The sequence below is a fragment of the Falco naumanni genome, chromosome 1, assembly GCF_017639655.2.
Source record: "Falco naumanni isolate bFalNau1 chromosome 1, bFalNau1.pat, whole genome shotgun sequence".
In the NCBI taxonomy this organism is placed as follows: Eukaryota; Metazoa; Chordata; class Aves; order Falconiformes; family Falconidae; genus Falco; species Falco naumanni.
In genome coordinates, this window is record NC_054054.1 from 53933286 (window position 1) to 53960983 (window position 27698).

General features: G+C 39.7%; 1 long non-coding RNA gene across 1 annotated transcript; it reads right to left on the minus strand.

The window, feature by feature from the left end:
• Positions 1 to 802: 802 nt before the first annotated feature.
• On the minus strand, positions 803 to 26731 carry LOC121082712. Its single transcript, XR_005826096.1, has 3 exons — positions 26721 to 26731; positions 9886 to 9888; positions 803 to 881 (listed from the first exon to the last, which is right to left on the minus strand). It is a non-coding gene; the product is annotated as an uncharacterized LOC121082712 (long non-coding RNA).
• Between the last annotated feature and the right edge of the window lie 967 nt (positions 26732 to 27698).

Genomic DNA, 27698 nt, shown 5'->3' on the forward strand with positions numbered 1-27698 from the left:
TCCTCATCTAAGCCATCTGTTATTTAAACCTACAGTCATCGGACCAAAAATCATAGAATTGTAGAATCATAGAATGGTTTGAGTTGGAAGAGAACTTAAAGATGCCATGGACAGGGACACTTTCCACTAGACCAGGTTGCTCAAAGCCACATCCAGCCTGGCCTTGGACACTTCCAAGGATGGGGGGTTCACAACTTCTCTGTGAAACCTGTTCCAGTGTCTCATTACCCTCCTATTAAAGAATTTCTTCCTAATATTTAACCTAAATCTATGCTCTTTCAGTTTAAGACCATTACCCCTTGTCTCATCACTACAAGCCCTTGTAAAAAGTCCCTCCCCAGCTTTCTGGTAGGCCCCCTTTTATGTACTGGAAGGCTGCTATAACGCCTCTCTGAAGCCTACTCTTCTCCAGGCTGAACAACCCCAGCTCTTCATAGGAATTGTGCCTGTCTTCAGAGGAGAGGTACTCCAGCTCTTTGATCATTGTGGCCCTCCTCTGGACTCTCCAACAGGTCCATGTCCTTCTACAGGAGGCCCCAGAGGTGAATTCAGTACCTCAGGTCAGGTCTCATGAGAGCAGAATAGAGGGGGAGAATCACCTGCCTTGACCTATTGGTTAGTCTTCTTTTGATGCAGCCCAGAATTTGATTTGCTTTCTGGGCTGAAAGCGCACATTGTCAGGCCATGTTGAGCTTTTTGCCCACTAGCACCCTCAAGTCCTTCTCCTTAGGGCTGCTCCCAATCCATTCTCTTCCCAGCCTTTTTGATACTGTGTCTCGTATTGATACTGGATTGCCCTGACCCAGGTGCAGGGCCTTGCATTTGGCCTTGTTGAACTTCATGAGGTTCACACAGGCCCATGTCTCAAGCCTGTCAAGCTCCTCGTCAATATCCAACACCTGCATTTTCCCCTAGATGTTCCTTCTTAATCTTCACCATTCTCATTGGTATCCTTTGGTCCCTCTCCAGCTAATCAATATATTTCTTGTGCTCCATTACCCAAGCTGGCCACAGGACACATATTGAAGACATAACTTCACTTAGAAATCTTACTGTTACAACAAAAGGGACACTTAATGAGTGAGCACACATGTATTTGTTTGTCTTTTTTGAAGCCAATGGCATTTTTTTTTGGTGACTCATTTTAAACTCTAGTTCCTTTCTGCAGATCTGCTGCATTACCCTCCAGCTTTTGTGTGGTTTACTATTCATGCAGAAAGTCAGAGCTTTGCATTTTTATCTTATTGAATTACATTCTATTTTTCCAGACTATATCTCCAATTTATCAACCCTGTTGTAATTTTAATACTGTCTTGTCATACATGTATCGCCCAGCTGGTGCTCTCTGTGAACTTAACCTATATGTTCTCCGTCTTGTCTTGAAAATCACAAATGGAAGCATTGCATAGGATAATTCCTGTAAACATCCACTCAGTCCATTCCTCTAAAGTAATCAGGAATTAGTGTCACGTACTTTTTAAATACATGTCTCTCCAGTGGGTAATGCACTCACCTAATAATTCTTTTCATTTGGTCAGTGTTTCCTAAGCTTGCACGTGAGAGTCCAGAGGTGTACTGAAGTCAAGTTATATGACATCTACCAGTTTTCTTCCTGTCGACAAGGCTTCTTATCCTGTCATTGTACAATCATTCCTTTAACTATCAAGGTTCACATTTCATGGCAGAAAATGTATGTGACTAAAACTCAGTTCTGAGATAGCCTGTAGAATCCAGTAGAAAGAGGTAGCAGGTAGTGTAACAAGGGTCTCTGACCTAAGTCCATGGTGCACTCCACTGTAAAAATATTTTCAGAATAATTTCAGGTACTGAGTTATATTGTCTTTCCTCATCAACAAACATACCTTTTGCTCGTCAAATCAGAGGATGTGCCTTCTTGGCACTCTCAGGATAGAAAGTTCTTAGAAGGTTGTATATTGGTCTGGAAGACTCCTGGAAGACCATCACCTAAACAAGGTGATGAACAAACTGCTAGTTTCAATACAATACACTCCTGGTACAGTTCAGATTTATAAAAGTGACACTAGGTGTCCAAAGCATGGGTATGAAGAATTCCCTGGAAAATACTCTCTTTGTGATGCTTGCCTTAATACAGTTCAGCGTCCACAACAGTCAAAGTTCTTCTTAAATATTAAGCACAGGACCATAAATGATGTGAAGTATTCTTCCTCATCACCATGTGGAGACTTCACAAACAGGAAAGTTAAAGGAGTGTAGATTTTATTAAACTGTATCACTTTCCAAATGAACAAGTGAAAATCAATAGCTGGTTGCAAGCTCATGAAGGGAAACTATGGTGTCAAGAAAAGAACAGTGCTTTACAATTTTGCACTTCACTCAGATAGGTGAATGGATAAATGGCTGAAATATCACTTCAGTTTGGAAATTCTATCCAAAGCTTCTCTAGAACTCTTGAAAAATGGACTGAAGTTCTAATGAGTATTTTTTATGAATTTTTTTTGGACAAGCATTTTTCCAACTTGGTAAAGACCACAGAAAGAACATTAGTGTTTCTGATACCCATCTTAATAGCTGGTGGTGCTGAAACAAAAATATTGTTTAAACTATTTCAGAACCTTAAAGAAGTTTGACTTCAGTGTAAGGTCCAAAATTGCAAAGGTGAAACAGGAGACTGTGCAAGAGTCCCATTTTGTTGTGATGGCAGGAAGTGTCACTGTCCCACTCAGTGATGCAAACTGCAACTAGGCGAAATAGGTGAATCTCTACGTGCAATGGAGTCATGTAAATAAAAGAAACAAATCTCTTGGGAGAGATCTGAGAGGGCAAAGAAACAGACCATGAGTTTGGGAAAAGTAAACCAGCACTCACTGATTAAAAAAGTACCGCAGGAGGACACGCTGTCAGTAGGTTTTGTCCTCTTAAGTCTAATAGTGGCTACATTGGAGAGGTCTGAGTTTTCCCTCTCTTACCTGTCACTTGTTGGAGCAGTTATGCTTGAAATATCTTTTAGGAAATCCTACTCAAAACCCACCATTTGTGACAACAGCCCCTGTGTTTTTCTTTGAAGCTGGGTCATTGAGGATCTTAAAAATATCTTTGAGTCTTTTGGGATACTTGCATATGCCAAAACATTTGTGGTGATCCCTTTGCTGTACCCCAGCAAGAACAATCTGTCATGAAGGTGAGATGAATCTACATGTTTAGAAGATGTCCTAAAAGGAGTGGGTGCTTTACCTCTGTCCTTGAAAAGGTGTCTGTAGCTCTGGTGGTGGGTCAACAGGTTTTTCCTGGTGTCCCTCCACAATCTCTTGGCCACTTCAACTGGAGTTATCAGAGGTCCCTAAAGCTGCCTCTGTGTTACTTCATCTCTGCTTACTCTCTGCAGGGAATCTGATCTCAGCAAGATCTCACCAGTGTTTCCCACCTTTAACAGACACAAGAACAAAGCCTGTTCAGAGGGCTATCCTCACATCTGGATGAAACCCCCTTTCCCACCCATGTCTTTCCACACAGTTTGCCATGTTCCCTCTGATGAAAGTAACTTCCTCATCTGAGGTATGTACAATATTTTTCTCTTCATTTATTATCAAGGAGGGACAATATAAAATAGATAAGTCAAATTTTTTGGGTCACAAGACGCAAGGAAAATAAAAAAAAAAGTGGGTCTGGACATCCTGACATATAACAACTACAAGTCAAGAGTGAAAAATAGAAATATAGAAATACTTTAAAGTTATTTGCAGTCATCTGTAAAATTGCATCCACACAGGAGATATAAATTAGCTCAGGTTGCAGAAAAGCTTACTATTTTCTCTTATGTCTGATGCTCAACCCCTTTCACTTGCTCAGTATTTGTGGTTAAAACTTTTTCCTCATTTTTCCACAAATTATTTCCTACTCTCCTGAACTGATAATAGTGCCACAAGTCACAAGATTTAGAATTTGTACGTAGCATTTGATCAATACATTTTTGGATAAAATTCCAATTAATTTTTTTCTTTTTTTTTTTCCCTTTTCTTTTTTTTTTTTTCCCATGGGAAATGCCTGCTGCCCAGAGAAAGTGTTGATATTTCACAGAATAGAAAGCCTGAAAATGAAGATACTAGGGGAACTACTGTGTTGACACAGACTTTGGTCCTTTCTCCTTTCTCCTCTACAAGCCAGGTAGTTTAGCTAAACACAACATTCCCTGTGCAGCAGTTGCTGGCTTTGAAGGTACAACCCATTCCTCCACAGCTGACGGGTCCACCACGCCCTCTGGGGCTCTGGAGGATGATTCCACATGACAGCCCTGTCAGTGGGGCAGAAGGGGTGAGTGAAACAAGTCAGCTACAGTGCAAAACTAATACCACACTGCAATGTCACAGTCAAATATTCAGCTTTTTTTTTTTAAAAAATTTTTTTTTTTTTTTAGAAGCAAGACCAGAAATTTTCAACAATGATAATGATGTAGAAACCCCCCTCTACATTCTGATGAGACTAATGGTAATTGTGACAGTTGCCCACATACCATGGACACCCTAAGAAGGGAAATACTGTCCCTCCTTCTCGTTCTTGAGTTGTTTTAGATAAATTACCACAGACTTCTACAAGTAATGATGGTGGAGTGGAAGTTACACTGGTGAAAAGTAGGTTCATGTGCCACCACCAGTGCTGTTCCACCTTTTGGTGGTGGTGAAGGCATCCCTGATTTTTCTTAATGTTACTCTGTGAGAGAGAATATATGGAAGTCAGCAATAGGACTGTCATTGCTGGTTATTGTACCACTAGCGTAGCATATCTGAATAGATACATTAAATATCCACCACCCCCACCCCCCAGGGTAATATAGCTGAAAACAACTTTTCATATATCAGCTGTTGACTCTTGTGGGAATATGGCAAGCACTGGTAGATTTTAGCATTCAGTGTGCCGAGCTGAGAAGTGAATTTATGCTGGTGGATTTTTACTGTGAAGATTCAAAGTGAGACATTACTCACTCTTAGTTTGGGCTGGTAATATTAGACTATTATTCAAAAAAGGCAAGAACATATGTCTAAGCTGGTATATCATGACAAATTAGAAGGTGGGGAGTGTATCTGGGAGTGCTTGTTATTTTTCCTTCCAGCCAGTTTCAAAGTCTTTGTACTTTATCCTAAGAATCACAGTCAAACTTTACTCCTCTCAATACTTTCCCAAATGATTCTTCTCTGCAGAAATACAAGATACATTTTTCAGTTTTGTTTTGGGTTGACAAGCTCCTTTTGCTCTTGACAACTGATTGCACATATAACAACAACAAATTTCTAAAACAATTCTCCCACGCTCACAGTTTTGCTGACCAGCCCTTGAGGAATACAGGAGCAGAATCAAGAATACTAAGTGGTTTGGTCACATAGCAGCAACCCTGGATCCATTTGATTTTGAGCTTTCTTTACAATGTGCCCCTTGGGGAGGTTACAACAGGCCCTGTGATACCACAATAGAGTCTTTCCAGACCTGATATTCAATTTACACAGGATGTTCGGTCTGCACGGACCTTGGAAAACAGAGATATCACTGAAAGGGAGACTTCAGTGACAGTGTCCCTTTTGGGGGAACAAAAGGAACATGAAGTATTCCAGCTATGATCTGGAGAATCCTACTGAATGGACATAGTGAAAAATAATAAGTCGTCTTGTGCCCAGAGTTCCTTTTCATACATATTTAAAGTGTTATTTATGGCTCCATCCTCTCAACTGCTGTATTTATTTGCACTGAGTCTTTCAGCTGGCACTGTTTGCTATCTTGCTTAAGGTTATATCAACAGTTTGAAAGACAAATGCATGCCGGTAAGTGTCAATGCGCCTTCTTGGCAATGTATTCAGCTATCCTTAGGATCAAGTCATCCCACAAACTTTAGTTGTTATTACTTCAGACAAACTTTAAAGAGATTTGCCATTGTGCTAAAAAAGGCTGTAAGAAAGAAGCAAAAGACATTGGGAGAAATGTTGTTGAAAGCAGAAAATGAAAGATTATGCTTTGGGGTATATCTTCCTTCTTAAAGATGGAGGACATCTGAAGTGAGGATTTTTATTTTGGATGAAAAAGGACTGTAGACTTTTTGGTTAAAAATTCAGCACACCTTACCTTCTCAGCCTGCAGCCTGTTAAGAGTTCTGGTTAGTGTAGTCCAAAGGGACAATTCCTAGACTAGCTTTAGACCCTACAGACAACATCGGAAATATTACTGACTAAAAGCTCCCATATGTAGAGGGTGAAAGAGAAGGTGCATTCTACCTGGTAGCTGTTGGGTATTGCAGAAAACTCTGCTGGCTTGTAGAGACAATAAAAAGACCCCATGTAAAATACAACAGTTATGAAAATCCAAACAAGTTTTTTCTTGATGGGCAACCCAGGATGTGAACAAGAATTCCTGTTTGCAACCGCTTTTAAAAAATCACTGATACAGAGAAATTAAGTGAAATTTTAAAGAAAATAGAGTTAAGAAAAAAGTCTTTTCCTGACATTTGTTACTTCCCACTTTAAAGATATTTTTAAAGTTTTGAATGGTTTTCACAGTGCCTATTACAAGAACCAAGACAAACATTATTATGTAACCTCGGTTAAAATCTTCTGCTTCCCAAGTAACTTCAGATGGCTCATGGATGCAAATCACAAAGGTTTGTGACAAAGATACCATTACCAACTGTTACTGTAAGTTTTGTTTCATGATGGGTCAGTGGCCTCAGATTTTAAGTGCCAAAAAATAGTTTAAAGAACCATGGCTCTGTCATTTTATATTAAATATCTGCAACAGGTTTAGCAGCTGAAAGGCATGGGATTATCCAGCTTTACAAACCCTGCTGAGTAAGCTGAACTAGAAGAGAGCTTTGTTTCTGATGGAAAAGGTGCCACCATGGCCTGGCAAATCAAACACATTAGGATTTACGTTCCTGCCTCTAAGCTAAATGGTCACTTTCTGCACTACATAAACAGCAAGGAAAATACTCTTTTGGCAAATGCCCTGACCTGCATGAGTGGAAGCCTACATAAAAGCTTCTGAGAAAGGCCCGATTAAAGCTAATCACAGAGAATTTTTCCCTTGGAGACTGGTGGTGTCAGCAGTTTTGGATAATCTCTGTCATATTAGTGGCATTTGTATTGTGTTAGTGATTTACATAGTTTAATACAACATTAAAACTGCTAGCACTATGTGAGTGGCTAATGTTTTACACCTGATATCTCTATCCCGCAACAGACTTTTAAAAACCACTAATAAGAATGGTTAATATTAAAAAAAAAAACAAAGGAAAAAGATAGCAGGGATAAAAAATTTGGGAGTTTCAAAAAGAGCACCAAACCCAAGGAAGACTCAGATATATTTAGAAAAAATGAAATAAACTTTTTCCATAGTTAAGCAGTACATAGAAGCACAGGCTTTTGTCAAATTGTCTGCTGATTTCTTTCACTCTTCCCAGAGCTCATAAAAGTCTCTGCAGTATGACCTGAGTTATGGAATGGAACATATACTTATTAAATTTGCAGCTTACATGAAGCTGGGAAGGACTGCGAGTAAATTGGAGGGTAGGATTTGAATTCAAAAATCATCTTGACAGGTTGGAAGAATGGCCTGAAAAGAACAAGATGAAATTCAATAGAGACAAATGCAACTCTCAGGCAGGAATTATCAGCTGTGGTAACCGAAGATAAGGAACAACTGGTGAGGCAGCAGTTCTGCAGCCAAAGAGCCAGGTTTATTGTGAATTGCAAATGGTGATCAGGTCTCCCTCAGGTATGCTTCAGGTTTGGTTTCAGGCAACAACCTTCCAGAAAGCTGCAGATCAGTTGGAGAAGTCTTGCAGGGACATGATAACAGTCAGAAGTCAAGGAAAGGTGACACTGAGATCAAAGGGGGATAAAGAAGAGGAGGCCGAGGGGCATGATAAAACATGATAAAAAATTTCAAGTGTGTGTGACAAGTTGTTATGAAGGGATGAGGTAGGACATCTGGTGCTCATGGCCACAGAGCCAAGCAACAATTGGACAAGAAGCAACAATTTTAAATTACAAGAAGAAATGTGAGGGTCAGACTTTAAGAAAAGTACTGAAAATGTTAAGGATAGAAAATCAATGGAAAGGTTTTACAGATGGAGGCCAGCGGATCTCTAATATTACAGGTCTTTAAGGACATCATACTGTTGAAAAACTGTCTGTCCTAACAGATATCTCTCAGGAATGACTAATCTGGGGAAATGGACCAAATGTCCTCCTGATGCCCTTTACAGTCATATTCTTCTATGGGTCTATGAATTACAAAAGACAATACAACTATTGAGTGGGTAATGCTGCATTACTTTAAGGGAAGGGCAGTGTGTCTTAGGGATCTGGAAGGCAAATATTTGTCAGTGACTTTTGAATGATCCACAATGATATAGAAGTGCATAATACCAGCATTTCTGGCATCTTTTCATCACTGGCTCTGCAGTCATTCCCTCTGTGAAAATAACCCAGTAGCTTAGTCTCTTGGTATCAGTCCTCTATCTGATAAATAGCTATAACTCAGTGCTATCATGAGGCTATGAGTTAATGAATGCTTATACTGCATACAGAAAATTATGGATGAAAGGGATATAAAACTGCAAGTAATGATCCTTTATTTATTATTGCCATGGTTCAGTAAATGTTAATTGGTACCAGTTTTCTTAGGTAACACTTGTTCCTTTACAGTAAGAATTTGAATTTTGGAGGAAGTTGCAAACCAAATCCAATACTTTTTGAACTTTAGAAAAAAAACCCAATGTCATCAGCATTCTGATTTCCAGGCTACTGCACGAAACACTTTACTTGCAAGGATTAGCAGCATTTGGACGAGAGAGGTGGAGTTCCCCAGCCTCTGCAGCAATGGAGCCATAACTCCTTACCTGTCAGCTGCCTGCTCTCCTGTAGCAACCTTCCACCTACAGCAAACACAAACCACAGTGCACATTTGAGCAGCTGTGACCTGTGCTGGAGGTCAGCTGCATTTCCAGGAGCTGAGAGTTAAAAGGCAGTGTGATCTCATCCTCACCACCCCACAGACTGGTCTTGTAAGCCCCAACAGCACCCCATCATTCTGCTATCCAGCAGATCTCTGCATTGCGCATCTATTATTGACACTAGTGTTTTGTCATATGTAAGAGTTGTGTTCACTCTGTAGATTCAAGTATAGTCATGACCATGACACAGACAAATCTGTTTATTTTCTTTAGCTGTCAGTTTTAAGGCTGTAAAAGTACTTCTAATCTGTATTATACATGATGCACAGTTCTTAGTTACTTTTGTGATATTTATAGCCAGAAAGCCTTGATCTTTAAAGGAAACAAAACCAGATAGAAATCTGAGACAGTGTTCAAATTGGCACTCGTGCTTTGACAGAGAAAGAAGTGCTTTGGCCTTGCTGAAGCTGGAATCTGGAGCACTGAGGCAGGTTCCTCAGCTCCTTACACAGGGTTTAAGAGGAATGAGGTACATCATAGAAGTCTTCAAAATAATCTGCACTTTCTGCAAGGGAAATGCCTAAGGCTGACATGCTGAACAGGGAATTGCCTGTAACTACTCACCAAGAAAACTCTGGGAATAGATTCATCTCCTAAATAAAGCTCTTTTCGGATGCCTGCATCTATTCAGAATTCATTAAAGCAAAAAGCCTGTGACCTTTCCTAAAAGAAGCTGAATAAAAATGGCTTTCTGTTTTGTTTGGGGTTTTCTTTGTGGGCATGAGTAGTGACAATATTTCTCTTTTCTTTAGTTTCCTCGGGGCAGCCCGGTGCTGATGCACAAGTAATGCAGTGATACTAAGGCAGCATAGGGTGGCCTTCTTTCCCATCATGCAGCACAGAGCATAACTATTCCCAACTGCCCTTCCACCTAAAGTTATGCCTCTGTTACTCTAGCAATTTAAGAGGACCCTCTCTGGACAGGAAACGTGCCTAATGCTGGCTTGGCTCAACCATACCTCTAGGTTGCTCATGTGAACAATTATGCAACATGGTCAGCTGGATAAAAGCAGGATGGTTGCTTTCTAATGGAGGGTGATGGGCCTGAGGCCGCTGTTCTAGCCAACCTCTCCCATAGCATTCTCACAGGAAATGTAACTCTTGAACCTACTGAGCGTAGTCAAAGGATAAGTAGACTAGATTCTGTCTCCATGTCCATCACCTCCCTAAGTATCCTAAGTATCAGGTTAAAATATTCTCTAAGATGGACACATTTCTGCATTTTTTACTGAAGTGTAAAGAAAAATATTCAAAACTTAGTCAAAATATCAGGTACAGTTTCAGTGGAATACAATTTGGTATGTCTGTAGCCAGAGTCTCAGTGGAGAAATACATAAAACCATGATGAATTCAGTTATGATGGGTAGCTGTGTCACAGACCATCAGGACTGAGGTGCTTCTGGGCATGGGCTCAAGAGAGCTCTGGATGCCTAGCAGATGACAAGTGGGTGTCTGTGACTTCTGATCTCCTTCAGGGATAAGTAGTAACTGACGGGAGTACTCAAGGTCACAGTTTTATAATAGACACTTGTATTAGACCAACAACTGATTTTATGCAGCCAAATCTTTATTGAATCTGCTCCTAGTCACTTACAACTAATTATCTTTATTTGTCAAATTGGGAATTCAAGGCAAAGGTGAGTAAGAAGCTTTCTTAAGCCAAAGTATTCAGACAATCAGCTCCCCAAGTCAGTCTGAGCCAAGCAAAAGTCATTTGGTTTAGGTTTCTTGTTCAAGGATTTAGGCCTAAGGAACTTAATGAACAAAGCTTAGAATAGTCAAGGAGCTCCTGACCCCCAGGCCCAGGATCCTGCTGCCCTGCTGGTACCACTGTTAACATCCATACAAGGGACAAAGAAGATCACTCCAGTGGACCATTTGTGGGAATCTGAGTTATTAGAGCACTTTAACTACTTAATATCCAGAAGCAGGCACTGAAATTAAAGCAGAAACAAAAAACCTGCCCTTACTCCTGTGTTTCCCACGAGAAAGCAATTGGTCCCCCATGGTCTTCCTTACATGGATTATACATGATAATACCAACACACAAAAATTAAGTAGATGCTTGGTATTTCCTTTTCCAGGAAGTTAATTTTTCATAATTTATTATAAAGCATTTTATTGAATCAAATCTGAAATAACTTCCCTGTAGTGCCCTAGCCCTCGTCACTTTCTTTTGCCTAAGCACTTTGTTCTTAGTGCATGAATAATGAAACCGAGCAATTACGTACAAGTAATGCCTCCTGCTGCAAAGCCTAGAAACTAATCCGATGGGGCTTTTCTTTTTTACTTTTGAAAGTCTAGGCACCCCTGAGGGGAAGAAGGTGATACATGCCCTTAGTAATCTGGGTAAAAGGCCACAGTGGACATTTCACTGTGCTCCAGTGCTCACTTTGCTTAACCTTGTAGAAAATTTTGTAGTAGCCTAATGGGTTGAAAACTCCCTGAATTTCCAAATTTTTTTACCCACTCCTATTGTAGTTACTAATGAGGAAATGTCAGCATTTATTTATGGTACCACAACACTATATGGTTCCTTCATGAGCTGCATAATTCTGATACTTTTCACTTCATTTAAAAAACTTGTTTCAAAGAGAATTTGGGCAATTTTTGCAGAGCTGCAGTTGTGAACAAGGAGGTGAATCTACTGACACAGCTTCAGCAGATTATTTTACTACTGTTCATTAAGTTTAGCTGTGCTGCCATCAGAATTATGTAAGGAACATAAAGGAAATAAAAAAAAAATGACTCATGCAATTTGATTTCTGCTGTGTCATTTCACACTGTTTTGCTCTTTGTACCTCAACAGGCTGCAATCAAACAGACTATTGAGGTCACAGTACAGAACTGAATGGCAAGAGTTCAAAGTTGAAAATGCAATTATCTTTCCCGCTTCCAAATAGAATTACCAGAGTAACATCACTGAGGCTATAATGGAAAGCTCCCTCCAGTTTTATTCTGATTTGATTTGGCAAAGATGTTATCCCTTTCCTTTTCCATGTTCCTTCCCCCTTCCCACCTGTTTTCTCCTTCCTTTTCCCCTACTCTTTTCAACTTCGTGGTGAGGTTTAGTAACATTTATTTCAGAAGAGAGGTATATTTCTTGCATTCAGTTTGAAACCAATTAATCCCTCGTTTTATGTTCATGTCACATAGGGTACTTGAATCTTCTGATATTTCTTTTCGCTGGTTTTATGGATATTCACTTAATCTAAAGCCACAGTTAAACTTTCTGTTCTTCTACAGGATATAAGATCAAACATGGTAAAATCAGCAATTAAGAAAATCTTTCTCCTTTTTTCTTTCTGCTGAAATTTATGAGCTTGGGGAGGAGAGGAAGTAGTGAAATGGGGGAATGAAAGTATAAATCCTTACTCACCTGATATGAATCTATATGTAACAAAGCTATCCAGCAAGTGCTTGGTTTTATCTGAATAACAAAATAGACATTTCCCGTACACCTATTTGAATGTCATGAAAGAATGCAAACTGAAGCTTGCAGGTGCTTCAGTAAGTGAGTTTTGAGGACAGGAAGCCTGCAATTGTTAAGGATGATCCAAATAAGCAGGTAATACAAGACATAAGAGGAAAGGCTTTTTTTTGGAACTTCCCAGAAAATACATTTCAGAAAAAAGATACTGTTCTTGGATTTAAAATGCATTTCTTCACTACTGTCTTTACATTGATGAATTTTTTTATTCTTTTCCTCCCCTAATTTATGTTTTCCTATTTGTTTTTGAGTTAATCTATTTCCAGTGCAATTACATTCCTAAAGTAATTCTCTCAAATATTCATTAGTTATTAAATTGCTTTTCCTAGATCAATCAGGTGCTAATTGAAAGACCTGATCCAACACTATCAACCATGTGATCCTACCACCATAACCCCATTGAATTTAGTGGAATACATTCTAGCTTATTCCAGTGCAATTGCAAGGACAACCAACAATAGGATCTTTTTTGGACCAGGTTCATTAAGGAATGTGGGTGCTAACAGGTCAGGTGTTACAAAACACAAATCATAGGTATAATGTTCTATTTTTAATCCAGGTGTTAAGACATAAAATCTGTACATGAGTACACTGCTTGAGAAGAATTCTAAAAAAAACAAAACCAAAAAACCCCCCCAAGTTACTGGATTGGAAGCTGTTTTAGTAGGAAACATTAAGCACAGAAGTATCTAAAAGCTCACCTTTTCTTTGAAGCTTAAACTCCTCAACTCAATTAGGATGCAGAACCTGGTGTCCTCTCCTGGAAGAAATCACTCTGAAATAATTTCAAAAGTCTTTAAATGCAGGTATTGGAGGAAGATTCTTTACATAATAGGTATTTTCACAACAGCCCAGTAGTTAGAGTATGAGTCTCATGAAGACCTTCCTTCAGCTCCTTTATCCGCTAGAAAATTAAAACCAAAACCCACATATCAGAAAGATGTGTGATCCATGAACCAATAGTTTATTTTTCAATAAAGAATATTCAGAATGTTAAAGAAATTGTAAATGTGTATTTCAACATATGCTTTTAAATGTTCACATTTAGAACAATGATCTTTAGCAACCTTATTAGCAACAGGAAAAATTCCTTAAGAATTTTGAACACCAAAAGACGTGGATCACCTCTCAGGGCATAGATTGACACAGTTCATAGTTTAACATTTTTAACTAAGATTAACAGTGATCATTGAAAAATCTGTGCATTTCCAGGTATTGCTATCAGCTGCAAACTCAGTGCCACTGAATTTCAAAACTTTATGTTCAGTTAAACCATTAGCAATCACCTTGGTTTTAACTGTATTGCTGCCTGTGCAGCAGAATAGAGACATATCAAATAAATCACCATATCTTTCCTTTCAATCATTGCTCTCAGGTTCTTAGGGGACTTACAGATGGAAAATGAACAAGTAAAAGGAAAGAAGGATAAATAAAAAATTCAGGTCCGTTAACACTCATAAATCCCCAGGCTTTTCTACAGATTAAAGGCTCAAGCTAAGGGGATAAAGTTAATCTTAAATTTAAGAAAAGTCACTTTTCCACATCACAGTATTTTTTGTAGCAATAAATAAACATTCTCTTCCATTTTTCTAAAATTTTTCTATGTTGCTTGATCTTTGCAAGCATTTATCAAAAATCTTTTAAAGCTATACTTATTCCCGAACTCCTAGTAGAAGTCCATGCTCCTGAATATTCAGAAATGCAAAATGACATAAGTAGAAGACAAATAGATACATTAATTATTTAAAAGGAACAAACATTTACTATTGCCGTTCAAACTTTAGCAAAGCCAGATGTGAAGTAAATGTAATATAGATTCATCAAGATTCTGACGGCTGAGCAAAACTTAATAACAGAGAGGGCTAGTTATATCCTTGAATGTGTTTGGTACAAAAATCTTCAATTAATCAAAATATGAATAACTGAGTTAATTTGTGGAGATGGAAGATGTTTAGGAGAACATTCAATTTCTTGGTACAACTTTCCTTTTTTTAAATTTTTTTTTATTTGTGTGGCTTTTCAAATTATCTTACCGATAATGCGATGAACTTTACTCATTATATTTAAATTTGCCTCCTCTAGAATAGTTTAAATTGGATATTAATTTGGACTGAAAAATGCATATCTAAATTTCGAACCACCATACAGATCTAATTTTATGTTCAAATTGCATTTCCCAACGGCCTGAGAGTGTTAAATTCTGAGATATTAGTGGTAGCATATCTGCAGCCTTTTCACACTAGGGAATTTCAGGAAAAAATTCCCAGCTGTGTTAACATTGGTTCAGCTGTGTCAGGGGGAGCTTGATGATTTGATCATCTTTCCGCTTTTAATACAGAACTGAGCTATGTGAATCCACATTCTTTCTTCTATTCCAGTTCAAAACCTAAATGCCTTGATGATTAACAGATATTCAAATGTCCTCTTTAAACTTACCTAAAAATCCCAAATACATTCTCAGATAACCCAGACACCTTCATAAGGAAATACCACCACTTTCCTTAGAAGACTGTAATTTTTGAGACTTCACATCACATTTTGCCATTGAGTTCCACATTCCTCTATGATGCATCATGATTTCTATTTTAGAGAAGTGGTTCACTATAGATCTTGGCAACAGAAAATTATCATAGATAAAGTAGATAATGGAAAATGCAGACATATGTACAATTTACCAAGCCATCTAGATCATATTCACAGTTGGAACTAAATGATCTTTAACATCCCTTCCAACCCAAATAATTCGGTCATTCTGTGATTCTGTGATATTTGAAATGCAAGCATTCAGAAGAAGAAACATTTGACTTTCTGAAATCCCTTCTTCCATAAAAATCAGAAAATGTGGAAATACCCTTACCGAAAACAGCTTTGATGGCTAATTTTCAACCAATCTTAAAGTCTCCACTCTGTATTCTAGCACTGCAGAAAAGGTGGTATTATGGGGAGGATCTTTTTCTTACGATTTCCTCATGTATCCAAGGCCAGTGATATAAACTGTATCTGAAAACCCTTTACAGCTTTAAATAATGCAGGCTCACGGCTGCTTTCTTGCTTAACTCAGCCTCACTGCATAGCTTTACAGTAAGAAAACAAGAAAGAACAGCCATGTTCTGAAATATTATTTCCCAAACTACATTGAATGGACAAAGCGGAGGAGTCAAGAAAGGTGATCAAGGAACTCAGGCACTGGAAGGCAAAAGGCTGTCTTCTGCTCTTGCTCTGCAATAACTCACAGCCAAGAAAAACTGACACAGGTCTGTTTTGTTTGCTGGTGGAAATATCTTTGTTCAGCACTGCATAACATGAACTTTGGCAAAACAACCGCTGCTGGTGGGAGCCTTACATCGATACAGCTCTGCGCAATGGGAAGGCAGACAGGAGCCTGGGAGGTTGATGCTGGAAGGCCAGAAGCCACTGCTTACGTGCCCCATTTCACTTTCAGTCTGATGTTTGTCCCCAGGCTGTGAATGCACATAGAGATCTTGACTGACAACACAGAATACATCTAAATTAAAGACCAAGTAAGTAAGTTGTGTCACAGTTCAGGGCAATTTTCAGGAGAGATCTTTAATTCCCAGATTGCGCTCATTACCATTGACTGCCATGGAATGCCACAATAAGGACAGACAATTCCAAATAATGTGGTGGATGCAGATTAATCAAATTAACACAACTTCATGCCAAGAGTCCCTGGCTATTTTCTTGCACTGAGGATCTCTGTAAAAGATGTCTGAGGGTTAATGCCTTTGTCCCTTTTCCTCCATGTTTCTCTTAATGAAGAGAATCATGTATCCAGACCAAAACCCATCAGCCAGCGAAGACAACTGCATGAAAGGACATGTGTTAAAAGGAGAGGCAAAGGAAAATTGATGCCTGTTGCTTTTGTTAGTAGCCTTCTCTGTAACTTTGAGCAAGATGCTGCTTACACACTATTTTTTTCTGTCATCCTTCTTCCAAACACTTGCCCAGAGAAATGTTTTCTCTAAGTGTGAACAGTTCTGAACAAAGGCAACAGAACAGCTTGAAGTTAAACACATTTGCTGGAGGAGATGGGTCTTGAACTGTGATCTGATTACAAAATGGTATAGCTGTTTATTTCTATATGCAGTTAGTAGACTTTGCTTTATCCCAAAAAAGGAAACAAACAATAAATCAATAAAGAAAGCCATGTCTAAGATTCAACAAAGTTGCAAACCTTATTTTTATGACCATCCCATTTCATGCCAGCAGAGTGACATTGGTAGGGGTTTTTTTTATGTCTAATGGGCATATCGAGGCTCCTGCCAAACTTGCTGCGTGCCAAATGAGCTGCTGCCAGGTTATAAACTTCGAAGGACTTGTTATCCAGAGGAATAAAAGAGTTTGCTCTCAGGCTAAATTTTGAAATTTTATTAACAGATTCATTGCTACCTTACAGAGTAGCTTCATCAGTCAAAGAGCACCTTCAGTGCTGTCCAAACCTCAGAGATGGATCCAAACGTCCCTGGTTACATAAAGTTTCCATTTTGACCTCAGATGGCTCTGAACAACCTCAGCATTCTCCTTTGGATCCAACAAAACACAAGGGTTTTGCTTAGAAAAGGCCACACTCACGAGCACAAGGAACAAGCCATGATATAGTTTAACAAAACAAAACAGGAGAAATGTTATTTTCTGTGACTATGTGAATTAGAATTTAATCAGAGATCTAACATATAATGCAAAAAGACGTATGTTGTTTGGACTTGGACCAGCACAGGAAAACTTTTAAGAATATGCACCCTACTTGAAACACATGCTTACATACTCTTATGAGATGTATCTTTATGTACCAAGACAATAAACCACTCAGACAACCATTAACATGCATTGAATCTGAGACTCAAAGTCTGCCTGAAAATATGAAGTGTAATTCTGCAAAGAATATCCTATAAAATACAAATAGTTCAAAATGCAGTACATTTTGGTTCAGCATCAAATTATTTTCAGGAAGGAAAAAAATTTGAAAACAGTTCTTCTATATTGGATATGTTTTTTCATTTAGCCCCATATTTCAGTCAACTTAAAAAAAATAAAACTCCATGACCATTTTGAGCTTTTTAAAGTATTCCTAAAAATAGTTTTGAAAGGAAAATTGAGATGTTTGATTTACAAACTGACCTGGCTAAATATGTTGATTGTTTTCTAATGCATTTTCTGGTATGTGCCTTTTGGCAGAATAGACATGAATTTACAAAGCAGTCTGTTTTCATCATATCTTCAATTTTCAGTGAAAAATGTTTCAGCTAAATAATATCGCCATACTTCACTCAGAAGCATCAGTATATATAACCAGTATGAAAACTACATCATCGGTTTCACCTCAAATCAGGTTTTTATGAAGTAAATATTTTTAAAAAAGCTTTTAAAGGCTATTCATTGATGTCTTCTGAATGTATCTGCTTTAAGTGATGTTTTTACCTATATCTATCTTCTGGAGAACTGTTCTCTAACCCTGTTGATCTTCTCAGGGCTATCATAAATATTTTTTCATAAAGCAAACACTGTTTTTTGGTATATAATATTATTTATGTATGAAAAGTTTGCATCAACTGTATTATTTCAGTAGTCAAAAAATTAGGTGGGAGATACTGCTTTGATACTACTCCCCTGCAGGATCTGGAGCAAATCACCCTGCAATGCTGCTTTTCTGCTTACGATGTCAGGTCTTTGAGAAGAAATTGTCTTTCACATTGTATGTGTATATTGCCTCTCAGCTGAGACCTCCAGATGCTACTGTAATACAAAGATTAAATAGCGGTGCTATCTGTTAAATAATGAATACTGCAAGCATGCTGATGAGACATCCATTTGGGATGAGGAGGTGAAGCAGGGATATTAAATAACTTTCCCAAGGTCATGTGATTCATTATTGCCAGAGAAAGGACGGTGAGTGCAAGAGCTTCGTGTTCAGAATAGGGGTGCACAAAGGCTCTCCATGGCCTTTGCAGGCTCTCTGCTGGGGTAGTACACTCTTGTGTGTTTGAGCAAAGCAGCTCTCAAAGACAGTGGCACCGCTCAGCCCAGGGGAAAGCTAGTGGGATCTAACAGTCATCTGAGAAGGACATAAGGGGACCTGGGGCTCCACCATTCTGCAGATGAAAAACTGGACTAGAAATATAGAGGAAGTAGGATCATAGACTACTTCTGCACTGAATTAGTGTCAGGGGGCATTCCTGGGCACTGGAAATCAGTCGTGTGTACCAATTGAACAGCCCTGACCAGGAACATGGCCTGGGCTGACCAGCAGTCTCCCAAAGGATCCCTGGCCAAGATTCATGAGATAGGAGCCATTCCCAGCCAACCGTTTGCCTCCTGGCAAATACACAGTTCTAGAGGGTAAGAGAAGTACATGTAAGGATATCTGGCATCTTCTGCCAGTCAGGCTCAAAGGCAGAGATCAGTGCCTAGGCATGCTTAATCATCTTGTACAGACACCAGCACTTGCAAAACCACTAAGCTCAGTACTGCATTTATGATGCTTTGAAGGTCAGACCATATTTGACTGCAGGAAGAGTTCCCTGTTCATTGTGCTGGTCCAGCTCATATCATATGATTGCTGCTCCACCTCTCTCCAGTTTACCTTCACTGGCTCTCAGAGACATCTCACAACTAGAAAAGATCTACCTACACCTCCAGAACACAACTAGCCATCCTGCTAATTACACGTCATAGTGCACAATGGTAAACCAAGCTGATCTTAGCTATAGAGTACTCCTCTAACGGAGTCCTCCTGTGTGCTCTGACCACTGTCATCCTCAGGCAGTTGCCTGGCAACACCAGCATCTTTAATATTCACTCGCTGGGTGTTAGGTAATAAACTCACCAATGAGGCTACAGCTAGCTAAATTCCTCTGCCGTTTGCAGCAGAGGATAAAGTGAATCTGAGGTATCTTAGAGATATGTCTAAGCAACTGCCTGAAGACATTCTTTTCTTACAAATTGAATTCCTCTGTTTCAACTTACTGGTCCTTTACCCCTAGATGTCTATCTCATGTTTGGGAATAAACAGGGAAGCAGAGCACCTGAGGAGCCTCTGTTTCTATTTGCACATCAGCATACCAAACAGTGTTCTATCTGGTAATCAGTGACTGCAGGCCTCATGTGCAGGATGCAAACTACAGCCGGTGCTTGCTGGACACAGACAAGCAGTACAAACTGAACTGTGCAGGAGGATAAGTAATTATCACATCTCCTGACTGGAATGATGATATTGGTGGAAAAGGTGAAATGTCGAGATCTGCAAGATATCTCCATCTAATGAGCAAAAATGAAGAGTCTTGGCTACCATACCCCCACTTTCTCCTTTCTTATAGAAAACAATACGTTTTTGCAGAGAAAAGACAGGGTAGAATCAGCAGCCTAGAAGCCATCCCTCTCCACTGGTTTTGGTGAGCTGGGAAAATGAATTAATTGATCATCCTCTATTTGCCAAGAAATTGCTTAGGTAGGTTTGAAACAGAAAGCCTTCATAATGCCATGATTGGGATTTTGTGCTTGATGCCACTATTGGATAATCCAATATACTGTGTTTCTTAACACACTTGAGACAAACACACACACAAAAAGGTGCAAAGTCTTCCTGTAACACAAAATAAACAAACTGAATGAGCAACAGTGTAGAATAAATTCATGTAACCTATTATTAGCTCATAAAAAATAAGACATCTAGGCTGAGTTACTGTCTGAGCTCCTTCATGAGTCAGTGGAGAAGATGGGTGGAGTGCCTTAAAGAGGAGGAGCCTGTCTATCCTTCCTGACCACAGAGAGGGCCCACATAAGGGCTTGAGACTGGACACCTAACCCTAACTAACTAAGGTTAGTTGAGTTGAATCCTATCCAAATTTCTGTAGATAACGTACTGCTTTTTGGTTGTCCCAAACTAACTTTTTCTGAGAAAGGTCAGAGGAGGAAGAGAGAGAGTAAAGACTAGTTAGATAGCTGCTACACATCATAGCTTTCACACAGTCAGATGAACACTCTTCTACCTGTCTCTGATTTAATGACTTCACTATAAACAGACATCTGGAATTTTGGGGGAGAATAAATTTAATTTGAGTCAGACAGATCAATGCTGACTCCAGAGAAGATGGCCTCGATCTTCACATGCATGTGGAGGCTTCCTGGTGACCCAGTGGAAGACTCAACTGTTCAGATTCTGGATCTTAGGTATTTAAATACCTATGAGACTGTTGTACTGGATCAGATTAAACATTTATCCGTTTCCCTCTCCAACAGCATCTAAGAGTGGATACCCAGGAAAAAGATGTAGCAATATGATATGGTTATAATGGTTAACAGCCAGAAATTTAAAAACTTGTTTGGTGAGAGGCTGTATTGATATGTTTGTGTTTAGGAATCCCTGATGGCCTTTTCTTCTGGAGTAAATTTTCTTCACAAAAAAACCATGTAGGTTTTGTCAAAAAGCCATTTGGGATTTCCCCATTTTGAATGTTACCCAGAGGAATGAGAGAAAGAATCATATAATTACTTAGGTTGGAAAAGGCCTTTAAGATGATCAGGTCCATGGATTCTGATAGAAAAGGTTGTGAACTCCTACCAAGAATTGTGTCCATCCAGCAGGGCTGAGCCAAGGTGAGCTCCACTCTGCTGGCTCTGAGTCTTAGCATAGCAGGGTTTCATTTCATAGTCTGAGTTCATGAGATGTCTATTCCTCCCCATTATACAGTTCTAAGAAAACATTTGAGGATGCAGGTTGCTGTGTAAATGTCAGATATTGCTTTTACTAACATCAACATGTTATTGCAACAGATGTTTGATATTGAAACTAATCACAAGGAAAATGTACTGCCCAGGATTTCACTAGGTGTGCTTAGCAGTGATTCCCTGTTGCATAAATGAGAATGAATCCAGGCATGAAAAGCTGAGGTGATGAAAAGAAAGCTAACACCTTCAAATGCTGACACTGGGACATGTGTTGCTAGCACAGCATTTCTCTCCTGTAATTCAAGGAGCATATTTCAAGTCCTAAGAGGTGCTGAGCTTGAAAGGTGCAGCTATTTCTGAGTGAAGAGTACTTCAGAGCTCCGAGATCTTTGACGCTTTCTCCTTGCAGCTCAGAGCAGGAAGAAAGTCTGCCCCTCCCAATGCAGTATCTATCCAGAGAGATTTGTAAAAGAAACAAATTTCACAGACAGCCCCAGTGGTGGATGACTTAGCATCATAGCTTGTAGCAAATGAAGGGAAATGTCGAGCCCCATCAGTGCTCTGCTTATGAGGATGGACAGCATCCTGTGTCTATGCAGCCCAGCAGAAATGAAGCATCTTTTAAATCACTTATGTACAGAAATGAGTAATGCTGTTGGCAGCTACTTCCTACTTTTCAAGTATTCCACCACTTTTGGAAACAAAGAACCAGCTTTAACAATGGGTTTAACACCACAGTTTCTAATTGCTTGCCAAGCACCCACAGATGCACTCAAATTTGTCTCACACAAAACCTACCCTGGCAAGTGTATTGACTCCAAGGGGTTCAGTGAGATGGCAAGGGGAATCTATAAGATTTTTAATGTATTAGACTAAATTTCAGGGAGTAGAAACATTTCTTGCTGGACAGGACTTGAATCTAGAACAGTAGGAAATTAAAATTATTCCTTACAGAGGCAAAAGGAAGGCAGAACGATGTGGCAAAGGAGACAATTTAGGATGTTCTTGCTGGCAGAACAACGTCGTCACGAAAGGCACAAGATTTGAGGCCAGGCTGGAAATGAAGGCAAGGAGAGTCCTTCAAAATCTCAAAGACAGGGACAAAAATACTAAACTAATGCATGAAAGGCAGTGCCAGTCGAGAAATTTTATGCATAGATTGACAAGGAAGAGACACTACTGTACTATTCGCAGTTTGAATGGGAGTGGCTAAGTTTAATCACAGGAGAGTTGTTTTCTGTCACTGTTTCTGCAATTGCCATGCTTTCACTTCAAATTGACTCTACACTTTTTTGTAGTGACATCATGAATGATATTTTTTCCACAGTGAGATCAATAATAGACAATACTAAGTGACACAAGCCATAACTATCATTAGAAACATATGAACAAGTGAAAGACTAGTTTAATGTACATTATACACTTTGATAACATTGATAACCACTCTGTGCTTTTATTAATAATAGGACAAAACAAAGCATAACATCACATGTGACAGAAGAAAGATAAGCATATACTGTGAACTCAGTTTCTGAAGGCAGCATAGTCTCCATTATGGGTGCAATACTGTGACTCTTAATTTTGGTTTTGAGAGATGACCAGGTCTGCAAGATAATTGTACGGTCCCCTTTTTATGTAGTGATTGCACATGGTTAGTTATGCCCCGCCCCCCCGCCCCCCCCCCCCCCCCCCCCCCAAGTTGCTCTTACAGTTTAGACTGCAAAAATACTAAGAAAAACGGACAAGTTCCCCATCTCTGCCTTCTTCTCTCATAAGAAGGTAAGTCAATTTAAGAGCTGACTTTCAGAAGTTGCTGGACACATCACCCTGAAACCACAGTCTCCAGAGGTTCTCCCCTGGGACAACCAAAACCATGCAGTCTAAGACTCCTACTAACATTTGCAAATGTCAATCTGTTGCAGTCCTTTCAACTTCTGATTTCATACAAGGAAGCAAGTGTCATAGTGGCTCCATAGAAACTCTGTAGTTCCTTCATCATGCTAGGATTTTAGTGAGATAACTAAGAGGAGACTATGTTGACTTAACAGTAGGACTGTTGGGTGAGTGTGGATATTTGCTGTGCTGCGCTTCCAGGATCTTGTCATGCTATTTGCCATTTTGTTTTCATACTCCAGGAGATCCTTCTCCCACTCCCACAGACCATGCCTCACTGTTTGAAACCAAGAGCTGAAATTATGACTTGAGGCTGGATACCACCAAGGATTTTATACTCTCACACTATCTTGCGATTTCTGTAGCCATCATAATGTGCCACAGCCTTTAAGTGCTATCTCAAATATATCTAAAAAATGTACTTGTCATGCAGAAAATCACTAATACATGAGTTCAAGTGGAGTGTGAAACATGGAACAATGATGATTAGATAATGGCTCCATTATCTGTACAAATGCAATGCTACTACAGTATTTCATCATTAGATAAGAAATCTGAAATCTGCAGTGGAGGTTTTCAAAACTGTCTAGGGGATTGAGGTCCATATCCACCATTAATGTTAACGTGTTTATGTACCCTCCATTGCTTAAAAAATTTCAACCTATGTTTCAAGGAAAATAAGCTAAGTAGAAGATAATTTCAAGTCTGAAGGTCAGGAATTTCACAAGGGATTCATGCTGGCCTTTACCACAGTAAAATATCAAGCACAGGTGCTTTCATGGGAAATGGGTTCCAACTCAAAAGCAAAATTAAATCAGTATCTTCAAAATTCCTTATGAAAGGAACTCTGGGAAAAAATAGCTTATTAACAATTTAATTGCAAAAAATTAATGCATTTTTCTGACTTTTGTTTTATAAGAAGCCTCTTCTTACATTATTTTTTAGCGTAGTAATTTCAGAATGGAATAGTATTGTTATTGACATGGGATAAGAAGATGTAACAGCTGAAGTATTTTCTTTTCTAATTTTTTACATTAATTAGTTAACAATGATAGAAAGGGCTTTTATTCTGAATTAAGATATTACCTACTTCCAGTGCAATGAAATAATACAGCACTTTTAAACATAAAAAATAATCTAAACATGCAACAAAGATGAGTGAATGAAATTGAATTTTTTAATATGAGAAAGTAGGATTATTTTTTTTAATAAGATGGAAACAAACACATTTTTTTCCCCCAAGTGATTTTTTTTTTTTTTACCCAATGAAATGATTTTATAAAAAAATAGGCTTGGAACAACTACTTCTCTGCAGACAAAACCTTTCCTGAGGTGAACTTGGGATTTGTAGTATTATTTAATATGCAAGTATGACATAAAATTAAAACATAATGTGAATGAAAGTGTACTGTTAATTTCATTTATACAAGGGTATATTATGTACATTTACACATACAGTGTTGTTTAAAAAATTTAAAACCAGTATAACTTTCAGAAATCAAATGGGAACTTATTTAGATATAATGTGATATCCTATGCAAATGGAAGCTGTGTATTCAGCTCTACTGCCCTCTATCAAAGACTTGCAAAGAGAGGTATAAAATGATTTTGCCAGTGACTACAGAAGGAATCTCTCCATATTCTTGTGATGGGAAGAGCTTTTACTGCAGACGTATTACAGCTGAGCATACACATTGAGTAATGGTAAACACAAACTAATAGAAAGAAAGCAGATGACATTTCCAGGTATGCTGAGTTAACATTTTTCAAACAATGTCAAATTATGCAGCGTCACTGCATGTCTAGTAAGACACACATAACTTCATGACTTCTGCTTCTACTATTTAGCTTGTTAATTGAATTACTTGGTTAATTCAAATAAATTAAATATCTGATGAAGGATGGGGCATAAAGAGCATTCCACTGCCTTCAGAAAAATCATATTGATAAACTGCTGATGATTAAGTTGATAGGTGCCAAAGTTAAAAAAAAAAAAAAAAAGTTTGTCAGCTGTATGGTAAAGTACTTTGGAGACCTGGAACATGCTCATATGCATGAGCAATAAAGTGTTTCTTGACGATAGTCTGCCTCACAGTTAATTTGCCTGAAAATCTCGTGGCAGCCATCTGGATCAGGTTTAAATAAAATGTAATACTAAGCTCCTGATCTGACAGTGATAAGCTGGTGACAACAACTATTCATGAGTTTACACGGAGAGTAGACCTTGAAAGGCAGATGTGAATCCTTTCTTTCAGGCCCAATTTCAGTGCCTTGGAAGTATTGGAACCACTTCAAAACATAAGGTTTGTTTTATATGAAGAAAAAAATGCTACTTTAATTAGCTTGACATCTAATTGCTTCCTAATTGTCTGAAGTTGTCCTAAAGAAAGAAACAAATTAATTTTCCAAGGCTTGCGTCACATGCAACCTTGCCTAAAAAAAAAAAAAAAAAAAGTTGTTTTTGTTAAATTGATGAGCCAAAGTTAATGAAATGGCTTGACCTTGTTTCAGAAGATGACTTCTCTGGAGTAGGGGGATACCACTTTACTGTTTCATTTAAAAAGAAAACTTCAGGAGGGTGTTTCAAAAGCACTTAACTTTGACTGAACTTTGCTCTCATGAATTAATCTTTAAGACTTGGCCAATGTAGAAAACCCTTTATTCCTCATGGGCCTAATCTAATGTCTCTTTAAAGTCAACAGGCAGTTTTCCATTGACTTCCCTGCACACTGGATCAACCTTTAAATTTACTCAAGTTAAGATGGGAATTTAGGGAATGGGTTTTATAGGGAGCTCTCTGCTTTAATTTCATCAATGCTGTGGATCCTTCCAAGTTAAGTTTTGTATCTGTTATTCTATGCCTTTCTCTCTTTCTGTGATGCTTCATAAGGAAATTTGGTGTAGATAGGAAGAAGTTGTTAAATGTCATCACTCAGGCAGGAGAAAACAGCCCATTAACCCTTGCAAATGCATCATCTGCATCTAGGATCTTCTCTCCTAATTTCCTGTCGCAGCACTCTCAAAACTAGCCAGCTGCAACAAGGTCTTTTACCATCACATACCAACATACGCTTCATGCCAGTCCATTTGCTGCCTTCTAGTCTCACCCCATCCAGGGCTGGCCGGCCTGCCTGCCTGCCCACCCACTCACTGACTTGCTCACTCGCTCGCTCACCCGCCCGCCCACTCATTCTCCTCTTCTCTCTGCTTCTTCCATCACACTCTTCCTCAGCTGCTCTCTCTTCATTGGCTGCTGAACCTTTTAACAGAAACAGCCAGAGCTGCACCTTGTCTAAATCAGCAAACCCACCACCCCTGAAGCCAGGCCAAAGCTGTATGTCATCAATGTTAATTAACCCAGCTTCATTCCTCTAGAATTTCCATATTTCCGCTGCAAGACATAATTCTTCTACAGAAGAAAAATGCCTTGGTGGATGTAGGGTTCACTGGGTTAAAAGCTGGCTGAGGACAACACGTGCTGGTGACCGTAGTTATATCCTGTTGGTGACCAGTCACAAGTGGTGTTCCCCAGGGCTCAGTACTGGGGCCAGTTCTCTTGAATATCTTCATCAATGACCTGGACGAGAGGGTCGAGTGCACCCTCACTAAGCTTGCAGACACCACCAAGTTGAGTGGGAGTGCTGATCTGCTTGAGGGCAGGAGGCTCTGCAGAGGGACCTGGACAGAATGGAGCGATGGCCCGAGGCCAAGTGTGTGCGCTTCAACAAGGCTCAGTGCCGGGGCCTGCGCTGGGGTCACACCAAGCCCACGCAGCGCTGCAGGCTGGGGGCAGAGCGGCTGCCAAGCTGCCCAGCAGAAAAGGGCCTGGGGCAGAAAACGGCCATCTGCATCCGAGCCGGCAGCGTGCCCAGGGGGCCAGGAAGGCCAACGGCATCCTGGCTTGTATCCAAAACCGTGTGGCCAGCAGGACCAGGGCAGCGACCATCTCCCTGCACTTGGCACTGGTGAGGCTGCGCCTCGACTACGGTGTTCACCTGTGGGCCCCTCAGGACGAGGAAGACACAGAGGTGCTGGAGCGTGTCCAGGGGAGGGCAACGGAGCTGGTGACGGGTCCGGAGCACAATTCTTAGGAGAAGCGGCTGAGGGGACTGGGGTTGTTTAGCCTGGAGAAAAGGAGGCTCAGCGGGGACCTTCTCACTCTCCACAACTACCGGAAAGGAGGCTGTAGCAAAGCTGGTGTCGGTCTCTTGTCTCAAGCAAGAAGCAGCAGGATGAGAGGAAATGGCCTCAGGTTGTGCCGGGGGAGGATGACGGTGGCTGTTGGGGAAAATTTCTTCACTGGAAGGGTGCTCAAGCATTGGAACAGGCTGCCCAGTGGAAGTGGCTGTGTCACCATCCCTGGAGATATTTACAAGACGTGTAGACATGGTGCTTAGGGACACGGTTTAGTGGTGGACTTGGCAGTGTCGGGTTACGGCTGGACTTGTTGATCCCAAGGGTTTTTTCCAACCTAAATGATTCCATGATTCTAGGTTCCCTCCACTTGGGACCTCAGGTCCCCATCACCTCAACAAGAAACTTGAGACAGAAAGGGACTCTGGGGCACAATTCCCTCCCTCTTTTCACCTCCAGAAGGCTTTGGACGGGAAGCCCATCGGATGTACAGTCCTGCACATGCTGAACAGACAGAAACAT